Source organism: Echinops telfairi, unplaced genomic scaffold (assembly GCF_000313985.2).
Source record: "Echinops telfairi isolate 266 unplaced genomic scaffold, ASM31398v2 ScPeMD7_2291;HRSCAF=2852, whole genome shotgun sequence".
Taxonomy (NCBI): Eukaryota; Metazoa; Chordata; class Mammalia; order Afrosoricida; family Tenrecidae; genus Echinops; species Echinops telfairi.
The window spans coordinates 5,316,917-5,329,902 of NW_022106189.1; positions in this window are offsets into that span (position 1 = coordinate 5,316,917).

Consider the following 12,986-nt stretch of genomic DNA (forward strand, 5'->3'; position numbering starts at 1 on the left):
CTGGCCAGTGGAATCCAGAGGTTGGCAGGTGATTGAAGAGATGGGGTGGTAATTGTTTGGGCTGCGTCCGGACTAGGCAGCCCCCATATCCTCTCCAGCTCCTCAGGAGGAGCCCCATTTCAAGGCCCCCATTTCCAGCCTCTCAGAAAAGATAAATGACCTATTGAAGTCTGCATCTTCTGCCCCAGCCTTCCAAGGAGCTTCTCTCTCCAGACCAAGGTTGTGCAGCCCCTGTCCTGGCGCTCCAGGGAGTAGGGTGGCAAACAACAAAGGCACTTCCCACGGATCGCATCCTGACTCAAGGTCCTGCAGCTGCAAGCGAAAACCCTCCCTATATATCTCCCACCACCTCCCTGACAAGCTGTGATTTACCTGACCCAACTCATAAGGTCTCGGAACGCCCAGGAGCTCAAGATGCTCCTGTCCCTCTCTCCGCTCTCCCTTCCCTCCCGGGAGCTCTTTCCCGACCCCCATAAAGCCACCCTTAACCTCGCCTTGTTTGTCTCAATCCTCACTGGTTGAGTGTCTCAGTGTTGACCTCTCAGCAATGTATTTTACTTTTGTGAGTTTTAAAAACAGGGCTTTACTTCTCTTCATTAGCAATGAAGCATGTGAAACATATCAGGAGCCCTGATGGAGTGGTCGGGTAAGCGTTGGACTGACAACTGCGAAGTAGGCGGTTCAAACCCAAAGCTGCTTCTGTGGAAGAAAGACGAGAGACTGCACCTGGAAAGATTGACAGCCTCAGGAACCCCAGGGCCGCTTGGAGTCGGAATTGACTCGATGGCAATCGTTGTTGGTAGGGGCCATCAGTCCGTTCTGACCCATCCAAACTCATTGTCCACACTCACTGCCGTCGAGTGATGCCGACTCACAGTGACCCTATAGGACTGCCCCTGTGGGTTTCCAAGACTTAACTCTCACGGCAGTAGAAAGCCCGGTCTTTCTCCTGCGGGGAAACTCATTGATTGGCAAAAGTAAATACAAATGGTCAAACCCCGAGCTGCAGGGCACCCCAGAAGGGTGCCCGCATGATGCTGCTTGTTTGCTTTCCTTTCAGAAAAGAAGTTTGACGAAGAAGTCCCAGGAACCATAACATTGTATAGACTTTCTAGTTAACCCCCCATCCTTCTGGAAACATATTCTAATAAAATAATTCAAATGGAAAAAGATTAAGATATTCATCACACTGCTGTTTATAAAGGAAAAAGGGAAACAATCCAAATGCTAAACAACAGGGGAATCTTTACAGTAGACACGTGGGCCATATAATGGGATACTAATAGTCCATTTCAATACACAGTGAATGGGAATGGGTCTATGGAAGCCAGTGAATTTTTTTAATTCACATTTTATTTATTTTTTTTAAATCATTTTATTAGGGGCTCAGCCCACAGGCATTGTTTATGCTACAGAAAATTCCCAGGCCCTTGGGGCGGTGGGGGAGTGGTAAGAGGCACTGGCGACTGCCAGCTTTCCCCCTGAGAAGCTGTGGCTCAGACTGTGTGGGAGGCAGACAGGGCTATGGGAATGAGAGCATCTTGTGCCTGTGAGTGCTCTCTCTAGCCACGGTCCCTCAGCCACCCGGCCCCCACATCAGATACTTCTCCCATTAGCAGTCAGCCGTGACAGATTGGGAGAGCAGGCCACAGGGTTAAGGAGCCCTGGTGGGGTAGTGAGAGGTCACCTGTTTGAGTGTACCAGCTGCTCTGCAGAGAAAGATGGGGTGGTCTGCTCGAATAAAGATTTATAGTCTCAGAAACCCACAGAGGCAGTTCTACCATGTTCTCTGGACCTCCACGAGAGGGTTCCCAGCACCTGGGTACACGACAGAAAATGTGGAAAAGAAAGATTTCTCTCTTCATGTCCCCTCCGGTTGCCAGTGATGAAACACATTCCTGAAAGGGCCAGGAACCCCTTTCTGACCCCTCTGTGCTCTGAAATTCATCATCTGGGCTTCTTTGGTTCTGCATCTAGTTCACTGACCATATTGCCTGCTGACCACAGGAGTCATTGGCAGACTGCCAACTTTGGATGCATTCAACTCAGCAGCCACCAGCCTGTTGTCTTCCTGTGTCCTGGTTCATCCGCCACCACGGCTCCACCTGTCAGAAGAAGCCTCCAGCTTAACATCTGAGTTTCCTGCTTCTACAACTTTGAGCCACTTCTTTGAAATAAATTTATTTCTATATATACACGTACAAGTGTCACTGGTTTCATCTCTCTGGAGAACCTGACTTAACACACTTGCAATCCAATCAGACTTGAGGGCAGTGGCATGTTCTCTTCTGTCTTGAGCCGTCGCACACAGAGCTGAATGCAAAATGGGCTGTAGGCCCAAAAGTAAGAGCTAAAGCTATAAAAACCTCCTAGAAGAAAACATGGGAGTCAATCTTTGTGACCTTGGACTAGGTATGTATCTTTGTGAGCTTGGACTAGGTATGTTAGTCCAAGTTGACTAGAGAAACAAACCCAGGGACACTAATATGTGTGTAAGAAAGAATTTTATATCAAGAAGTAATGATATATCAATAAAACATCCCAGACCAGCCCAGATCAAGTCCACACAGTCGAGATTAGCCCAGGAACTCCTCTTCAGACTCACACAGCACAAGCAATGACGTTGACTGCATGACGACCACAGGATGCTATTTGGAAAGTCCTGTGGGTGCAATGGCGGTGGACGCACCCCCAGGGCTCTGACTGCCATCAGTGTGGCTCTATGTGGCTTGTCAACAGGACTGTCAAGCAGAGAGAGAGTGCGTCCTGCCTCCACGGAGTAAGAGAGGACGTTCCCAGAATCCTCATGAGAAGCCACGCCCACAAAGCGGCATCAGTCTGGGACCCGATTGACAGTGTAGACTCCATCCTTTCACTCCTAATATCATCACGCTGACACGAGATTAGGTAACTGCCACACACACTAAGCTGTACTTTCCCAGCTTTGACTTGAAAGGCACCAGCAAAAAGAGAAAGGAAAAAAGATGCATGTGATTTGACCAAACTAAGAACGTATGCTTCAGGAGACACCAGGGTTTATAAAGAACTCCTACAAGTCAGCAAGGTCGAACCCAAGCCCCAAACTTCACTGTCAAGTCAGTTCTGACTCACAGCAATCCTATAGGACAGAGTAGAACTGCCTAGCTGGGTTTCGGAGACGGTAACTCTTTACAGGTGTAGACAGCCTCATCTTTTTCCTGAGGAGCAGTTGGTGGTTTCAAACTGCCGATTTTATGGTCTGCAGTCCAACACACGGCCCACTACGCTACTAGGGCTCCTTTTAAAAGTTACTTGGAGAAAGTTCAAATCAAGACCTCAGTGAGCTGCCACTTATCCCCACTAGATTGGCTAAAAAAAAAAAAAGACAGTAACAAGTGTTGGCGAGGCTGAGGAGCAATGCAACATGGTACAGTCTCCCCGAATGTTCAGCACAGGATGACCTATCTTTTGACCCAGCAATTCCACTCCTCAATACCCAAGGGAGTTGAAGACATACATCCCCATAAGAACCTGGATATAGACATTCACATCAACATCATACACCATAGCCCCGAAGTGGAAACCACCCAAATGCCGATCAACTGAGGGCTGGATAAGCACACGATGGAACATTATTTGGCATCAATAAAAGGTATAAAGGAGTACAGATACACGCTATAACATGGGGAAATCTTCAAAATATTCCAAGTGAAAGAGACTGGATAGGATACTGTAGGATTAGTCTATTGGAGACTTTTCTCTGAACAGCAGGAACTTACATGCAAGAATCCACCCAATAGCTCCATAATCGCCAACTTCATAGCCCCACTGGTCTGAGTTCCCAAGATCCAAACAAACAAAGTGGCGTCTTCCGCTTTGTCCTTCTCAGAGACCAAGTGCTTCACGCTTCTGATTGCATTCACTTATTTCCGTCTTACACCCTCTATCCACTCCATTAGCAAGTTCAGTCGGTTCTACAGCTACAGCTATAATTTAATCTCTCCTCACCACCTCCGTTGCTACAAACAGAGTCCAAACTATCATCATCTCTTACCTTAAACATCGCTGTAGCTGTTGTAGTCATTTCCCTGTTGTTCTTCCACCCCCCGCACCCCCCCCCCCCACTTAGCTGCCCTCATTACATCAGCCAGTCAGTGACTCTGGGAGCAGGCCAGTCAGTTCATGCCCTCCTCCCCGGGGCTCCTATTTCACCCCAAGGAAGAGCTGACATCCTTAGTACACCCACAAGGCCTCCATCATCTCCCCTCCCCTTTACTGCTGGACTTCATCCTCTCATCTATGCAAATTACATCCCCCCAATGCTGGTAAGTAATAGAAAGAAAAGGAACTTCCCTCTCAAGCCAATACCTCCTATCCATTTCCCTTTCCCGTGGAACTTCTCAAGTGTGTTTTCTGCATCCTTGATTGCCGCCTGTCTCCTTGTCAATCTCCCCATCACTCCTCACTCTGCTCCAGCCACACTGGCCCCCAGTGTTCCTTGAGCATGCCAGGAACATCCCACCCCAGGGGATTTGCACTCGTGACTCCCGTGCTTTGAAGATTCTTCCCCAAACACCTTCATTACTTGCTGCCTCCTTCAGATGGGAACTCAAATTCTCCTTTTCTGCCACCTCATCTGAGACTCCACAGAAATGCAGCCTCTGTTGATCCCAGCAGCATGACTAACCTTGTCCTCGGGCAGAGGGCATCAGGGAGGGGGTGCTGCCACTCTCCGAGCTGGCTCAGCCCTTAGAGACTCACCGGGGTGTGTCTTCGTGGATACTGAGGTGCTCGGGCTAACCTGTCTTGGTTGGAGGGCCCCGATAATAACAAGGAAGCTCTTGTACGGAGCCACTAGATTCTAGCGGAATGTGTGTCCCAGTCCCGGTCCCAGACCTGATTTTGCGGTCCTGCCTGCAGCCACGAGGCACAGCGTTGCAGTCACTATGGATTTTGGGAGTTTCCTTTGTCCTCCCGTCCTATCCAAGTCTCCAATTTTCTGAAACCGCTTGCCTGGCATTACCACCTCATGCTAATTGTCTCCTTCAGCCAGATGAGTCGGTTTTTTCCTGTTGGAGAATTAATAAATATTCTTAAGTTAAATTTGAGGTTTGGGGTCTCTTTTGTACCCCCAAACACCCATTGTATATTTTCCCTCAGCTGACACAATCGGTATTAATAGAAAGACTGTCAAGGTAATCTTTAGAAAACAAAAAAAATGCACACCAACAAAGGCTGAACCGACAAGGGCAGGCACATTTCCAAATTGTGGGACCCCCTCTTTGTTGGGGAATCTTCCTATTAGGTTTCTCAGGTGGGAAATACTTCGGTTCTTGGCTTTGCCTGACAAAGAATTTATGCCAAAGCTTGGTTGGTGATCCAAGTGAGTTTTATAAAGGACGGGAGAAGTTTCAGGTTTTACAGAGAACACGGGCAACCTCGTGGGGCTGCACACCGGGAGAGACTGAGGCATGACCGGCAGACACAGGACAGGAGCTGAAGGGTGGGGGAGGAAGGGAAGGGCATCTCAAGTTCGTGGTAGTTCAGTGGTCCTCAAACTTCCTAATGCGGCGACCCTTTAATACAGTTCCTTATGTTGTGGTGACAACCCCAACCATAAAATTATTTTTGTTGCTACTTCATCACTGTAATTTTGCTACTGTTATGAATTGGGCGACCCTTATGAAAAGGTAGCTAGTTAGACCCCCAAAGGTGTCACGACCCACAGGTTGAGAACCACTGGGGTAGTGGAAGCCTCTGGCTGGGAGGCGTGGTAGAAGGTCTTGGTTGACCCCATTGGCTGAATTAAACCCACCTGGGTCTAATTTAGGCTGCCCAGGTGCATGGACCTGGCTCGGGCTTGAATTGGCACATGCCTAGTAGTCTTTATGGCGGGCTAAGGGCTTGCCTGATTCTCTTCCAACTTCCTGTAGGGGGCTTTCAGGCATGGAGAGGGACAACCCCACTGTCCCTGCCTCTTCCTGCCTAACATTCCCAGTGCTGGAAAAGATGGCTAAGATATGAGAGTGGGAGCGCCAGGAGGTGGGGAATATTTGTCTGGTTTGTTCATGTATCTGTGGGTATTCAATATATGCCAAATGAATTCAAAAGCAAACTGGCAGGTGGATTTTCTGTCCCCTTTTATTTTTCAGCAACACAAATTCATGCATCCCATAAACATGAGGAGCCTCTTCTCCAAGGCAGTGCCTGACACCTGCACCATCTCTTCTGATGCACCCACGGTAGCAGCCTGAGTAATAAGGAACACGGTGTCCCCTGTGGGTCTTGTGAGGTCAGCATGTATTACAGGAGATTATCTGAGCTTGACATTCCATATCAGCCCCAAGGGGGGGCTACAATGAAAAAGGCTGACACTAACAAGTGTTGGTAGGAGGTAAGACAACTAGAATACTCATATATTTCCAGTGGGAATGTCAACTGGTATCGCTGCTGTTGCAAAGGGGAAGAAGCTGAGGCAGCACATGGGTACTCATTCAATCTTGCTCTTTCTTGGCCATTATTGTCATTAACTGCCCCCCATTCGTCACTTTTTCATATTGTTCAGGCTTGTGTGCTGCTGCGATGCTGGAAGCTATGCTACTGATATTTCCGATGCCAGCAGGGTCACCCATGGTGGACAGGTTTCAGTGGAGCTTCCAGACTAAGGCAGACCAAAGATCTAATGGTTGACTTCTATAACTTAGCCAGTGGATCACAAGGGAGCATTGGACGCTTCATCAGGAGGGATCAATCACTGGAGGAGGACCTCAGGTGTGGTGATGTAGGGCCAGATATGCTTTTGTTCTGTTGTGCACAAGGTCCCCATAAGTGGGAGTCCGCTGAAGGCAGCTATCATTGTCATCGTCACCAAAGCCCGATAGGCACATATCCCGTGGCCCAGCCAAATCCCCCCCTAGGGTGTGGGAGAAAGGGCAGCCCCCACAACTAATTGCGGGTGCAATTGTACAGTTAAAATATGTATAGATTATAATAAAGTCATAGAGAGCATGAGAGATAGAAGAGAGATTGAAACAATGGAGTCAGACACATTTCATAGTAGCATGCTCACCTCAGCCTCACTTGCTGGTCCACGTGGAGAGAGCAAGAGAGCTATTTATTGCTAACCAAGGCTTTTATATTCTCTGGGGACGTGCAAGCCCCTAATTACAGGTGAAGATATACGTCACAGGAAAGGGTTGTGCTATAGGTAATACAGTAATGGGAGGGGGTTATCTAGGGATATCTGTCTGGTCTTGGCACAAGGGACTCCATTTTGAATCCAGCACCTTCTTGCTTCTCAGAACTCACCTCTCATGGGCCTCCCTCACATCGGCCTCCCCTCCCCTCGCTGAAAATCACCAGTTCTGAGAACCAGATATCCCCGAGAAAGAATGTTCTTTGAAGATATGTTTACTTCACCTGCCCCAGTACCTATAGATAAGATTAAGGACCACTTCCCTGCATCCCTTGAAGATGTGTTTATTCCACCCATCCCGGACCTATAGATGAAATTAATGAGCGCTTCCCTTTGAAGTCCCTGTATGCAGCTGTGCCTGCCACCAGGGGATATAAAAACGCAGCCAGAAATTCCCCTCGCACGGTTTCATTAGCTCAATACGTGAGTTACTGAACCCGTCCGCAAGCTTCTCAATAAAGCCTGCTTCTAAACTTTACCAATTGGATCTTTAATTCCGCTTCGTGCCCCAAAAATCCTTACAGTATCCATGCAGTAAGAAGGGGAAGTATTGGGGGTACACATGTGACAAGATGGGCAGATCCTAGATTAAGGGAGGCAGCTTAAATTTTGATATCACTGAGCTGGTTTGACCTGTTCTCTGGCTCACTATAGAAACCATTATCAGTAGGGTGTAAACCCCACCTACAGGAACCAAATCTGGCCTTTAGGGAGAAGTAGCCCATTGTCCTTAACAGCAGGGAGTGGGCCCCTCTTGTGGTGGGCCCAGACAGTTGTCTGGTGACTGACTCCCTTCAGGGAGGATGTCTCTAAGCATCTAAACTCTCACCATATGCTGGCAAATAGCATCTAATGTTTGGCATGTCTTTGGGGGAGACAAAGCTGGGGAAAAGTCTCTTTATAATCCCACACTAGGGTTTGTACTCAACAGAAACTAATGCATATGTCTATCAAAATACCTGCTCAAGAATGTTCCTAGCAGCCTTATTCATAATAACCCCAAACTGGAAACTACTCAATTATCCATCAACAGAAGGTTTGAAAAAATGGTGGAGGATTCCCGATAGAGATTAGGCCCAATGGGAAAGAAGAAATTACGATTCTCTTGGCATGCAGGGAATCTCACCATGTCCGTCACAGAAGTCTGAACAGAAAGGCACTTAGTGTGATTCTACTTAGAGGGGATTTGGAGCATGAGTACAGGTACTGCTGGGAGAGACTCAATGTTCTGAACGCTGCTTTGGATGACATGTACACAAGGGGGCGGGGTGGTGTGTGTGTGTGTGTGTGTGTGTAAGATCTTAAGATCTGTGCCCTTCAGTGGATGGAGGTCAGGCCTCAATTAAGCATCACAAGACCCGAGGGAGAGTAACCACAGCAGTGGGCGGCCTGCCTCCCACATCTGAGCCATGTGTCAGCCCCATGCTAATTTTCTCCTAGTAATTCTCGGAAGACTATTGATCTAAAGCACTTAGTCCCCGACCTTTGGAGCAGAGGTCAATGAGTAGGAACACCTCTGAGCCCAGCTGTGAAAGAAGCTGGCTGCTTTAACAAGGTCACTCCTGGGGGCCCCTCAGTCTCTGAGCATCTTTGTTCTAGTCACAGGATGGCTGGGTGGGCTTTGTTCCCCAAACCGCTGAATGACATTCCACCCAAGCTCTTTGACTCTGGGGATAATCACTTGCCCAGACAGCCCAGCCTGGGTTGAGTAAGAGGAAGCATTGTTTGGAGTTGAATAAAGGGAGCGATCATGGTGTCCATTATGTTTTTGAAAGTTCAGCTTCATATCCGTTCACTGTGAGCTGGGTTTCTCCCTAATTGAATTCATTTCTGTGCTGCACTCCCCAGACCCCCTGCTCCTCCACAGATTCATTTAGGGTGTGACTCTGCACCATAGGCCCCTCACCCTGATTCCTCTGGGCACCCCTGAGAGATGGATTGTAACTCACCTGCAACATGACCCAGAGTGCTCAGAGGGTCCCTGAGGCCCAGGGGTGGGGTGTACTTGTCTGAAGCCCAGAGGGCCATGCTCCCCACCAAGATGAGCCTCTTCAACAGCCTACCCCTCTCATGCTGAGTGGTCTGCTTCAAAGCTTACCCAGGTTCATACCCGTGAGAGGCCACAATGAAGTGTTCGGGAATTTCCACTCTTCTTAAGGCGATCCATCATTTGTTGTGTTCCTTTGCATAGTCAATAAAACACAGGCAAACATCTTTCCGGTGTTCTCTGCTTTCAACCCAGATCCATGCGAAGTCAGCAATGGCATCTCTTGTTCCAGGTCCTCTTGTGAATCTGGCAGGCCTCTGTCAATGTACAGCCGCAGCCCTTGTTGGATGATTTTACTTGCATGTGATACTAATACTTTCTGTAATGCGTGCATTCTGTTGGGTCACCTTTCTTTGACATAGGTACAAAATATGGATCTCTTTCAAATGTCCTGGCATAGACAAGGGAGTCCTTGTTAAAATATTTCAATTGCTATTCCATGAATTCCTGGAGCCTTGTTTTTGGCTAATGCCTTCAGTGCAGCGTGGACTTCTTCCTTCGGTACTGTGTTAGTCTGGGTGGACTAGAGAAACAAATTCATAGACACTCATATGTGTATAAGAAAGAGCTTTCTATACAAGAGCAATTAAATATTGAGAAAACATCCCAGCCCAGATCAAGTCCATAAGTCTGATATTATCCCATATGTCCCATACCAACCTATAAAGTCCACTTCAGACTCACAAACACATGCAATGATGCCAAATGCAGGAAGATCACAGGCTGGTGGGTGGAAAGTCTTGTGGATACAGTGGTGGTGTAAGAATCTCAGAGCTGGGTCTCCATGTGGCTCCTCAGCTCTAAGACTCTAGCATAGCTCCATGTGTCTTCTCAACAGGAATGTCTTGCAGGCAATGAGCATTTGTCCCGCCCCCAGGGAGCTATTTAGCTCCTTAGAGCCTCCAAATGAAGTCATCAAGCTGCGACCTGATTGACAGGCTAACCTCTACCCCTTCACTCTTAAGTCTCAAACTGACAACAGATTATGTAACTACCATAAGTATTGGTTCTTGCTCATATGCTACTTCTTGAAATGGTTGAATGCTATCCATGGATCAAAAGGCAGCTGTGTAAAACAAAAGAACATCAAAAAAGGTGAGATGTTAACTAAGTCCATATGGAAGAAGCACACTAGCCAGTGGGATCCAAGGATTCTAAATAATATAAACCAAAATCCAAAGCAAGAAATGGTATTTGAGCTTAAATTGTGAACACCTGGTTTGCAGAAAGCTATGGATATCAATGGAAGCTGAAAATCCAGTTGGAGGTCCACACATAGATTAAACCTCCAGTGAATTCCCTCTGACCATAGTCAGAGGACGAAAATAGCCATGTCATCAGAGAGCACTGTAAAATTGATTATAGTAGATGCAGTGTTTGCTCAAAAAACAAAACCCCCCCGGCAGCGGCTCCAGCTGCGGCTCCGCCCAGCCCCGCTTAAAACTGGTGCGAACTAGGGAATTTGACTGTTTAATTGAAACAAAGCATTGCAAAGACCCGCGGCGCGTGTTGACGCTATTTGATTTCTGCCCAATACTCTGAATGTCAAAGTAAAAAATTCAGTGATGCACGGGTAAATGACAGGAGTAACTATGACTCTCTTAAGGTAGTCAACTTTGAAAAATGTAAAGAGGTAACACAGTGTAAGGATAAAAATCCTGCCCTTTTCCTAAACCGCCTCCAGAAGGCTTTCACCCAGCTTACAAAACTGGACCCCCAAACCCCTGCTGGGGCAGCTGTCTTGGCCTTCCACTTTATCCCTCAGTCAGCTCCAGATATAATAAAAAAATTTAAAAAGAAGAGGAGGAACCACAAACCCCATTACAGGATCTGGTAAAAACAGCCTTTACAGTCTTTAACGCTGAGAAGGAAGTGGCTGAATCAGCCCGACATCCAAATTACAACAAAAGGTGGCACTGCAAACTCAGGATCTGGTAGCTGCCCTGAGGCCAGCCCGGGAGCGGCTGAGAGATCCTCACACAAAACGGGATGCAGCCCAGCTGGGGGCTTGTTTTAAGTGCGGTAAGGCGGACACTGGGCCCGCCAATGCCCAAACCCCCGACCCTCCATCAAGCTGTGCCAGGTGTGCCGCCAGAAAGGACACTGGAAGTCTGTCGCTCACAGGCTTCCCCTGGCTGCCTCAATAGCCTGGGTCAGCCGGAGCCTCAGCACAGTCCTTCCCGGCTGGTGAGCTTCTGGGGCTTGCTGAAGAAGACTGAAGATGCCTGCACTTGGTACCCCAATAACCCCAGCCAAGTCCAGGGTCACCATCCAGGTAGCAGGTAAGTCCACCTCTGTTTTATTGGACACGGGGTCTATTCCGTCCTCCCTTCGTATGCCAGCGTAGTCTCCCTTCCACGGTCACTGTAATGGGGACTGATGGCACCTCCTCAACACCCAACAACACCGCCCCCCCTTGCCCTGTGTCTTTCTCTCATTCATTCCTAATCATCCCCTCATGTCCTGTTCCATTGCTCGGAGGCAACATTTTACAATGCCTTAAGGCCTCCATTTCCCTAATACCTCAGCAGCTGTGGGGTGGAGAGGGCTCCCCCACAAATCATCACATGTCCGGTAGGCGCAATTGTACAGCGATAGTAAGTAAAGATTATAGTAAAGTCATAGAGAGCATGAGAGATAGAGGAGAGATTGGAATAAATGGAGTCAGACACATTACATGGTAGCATGCTCACCTCAGCCCTGCTTGGTGGTCCTCGTAATGAGAACCCGGCCACAAGAGCAGGAGAGACCTTCGGGGCCAAGAGCTGGGGAGAACTCTTTCTTTTTATTGCTAACCAAGCGTTATATCTCATTAGGGGGACATGATTACAGGTAACCACACGTCACAGGAAGGGGCAGTACAATAGGCGTACACATTGTAGGAAGGGGATCTATGATAGGCAAAAGCGTGACAGGAAGGGGATGAGCTAGGGGTGTGCCCATAGCAATGGGAAGCTCTAGCGGTATACATGTGACAAGACAGGCGGACCCTAGATTCATGATGGCAGCCTAACCTTGGTCATCCTTGGGCAGGTTTGACCTCTCTGGTGTCTTCTACAAGGAAATAGACAACTACTATCCTTATCAGAAAGGAGTGGGCCCTACTTGTTGTGGGACAAACAGTGGTGTCTGCTTGGTCTAGATGGCTGATAGCTCTTAGGGAGAATGACCCCTAATCTACTCCTGATGACCTCTAAGTGTACAGTCATTCTCAAGCAGCTAAGTCTGGCATACATTTGGGGGAGACAACTTGGGAGAAATCCTTCTGTTTCCCATAAGCAGCCTCATGCTGTCCATCTCCTTTTTGCCACTGTAGCCACCCTGGGGCCAGACGTTCCTCCCAGAGCAATATTCAGCCTCCAAGAAACCTCCACCAATTCCGTGGGCACCTCCCCGGTGAGGACTGGGCAATTGATTTTACGCACATGCCTAAACATAAACATCTTAAATATTTGTTAACTTTGGTGAATAACTTTTCAGGGTGAATTAAAGCATTCCCTACCAGCCGGGAGATAGCAGATGTTGTTGCTCAAACTCTCCTACATGTTATAATCCCTAGGTTTGGCCTTCCATACTCTATCCATCTGATAAGGGCCCAGCCTTCATTTTGCAGGTGTCCCAACAGGTCTCAGCTGCCCTGGAGTGGATTGGAAACTACATATTCCTTATCGCCCCTAGTTATCAGCAGAGTTGAGCACGCCAACAGACTCCCTCAATGCAAGAACACTTTCTTCTATTAAATTGGCATTCTATGATGCTCACCTT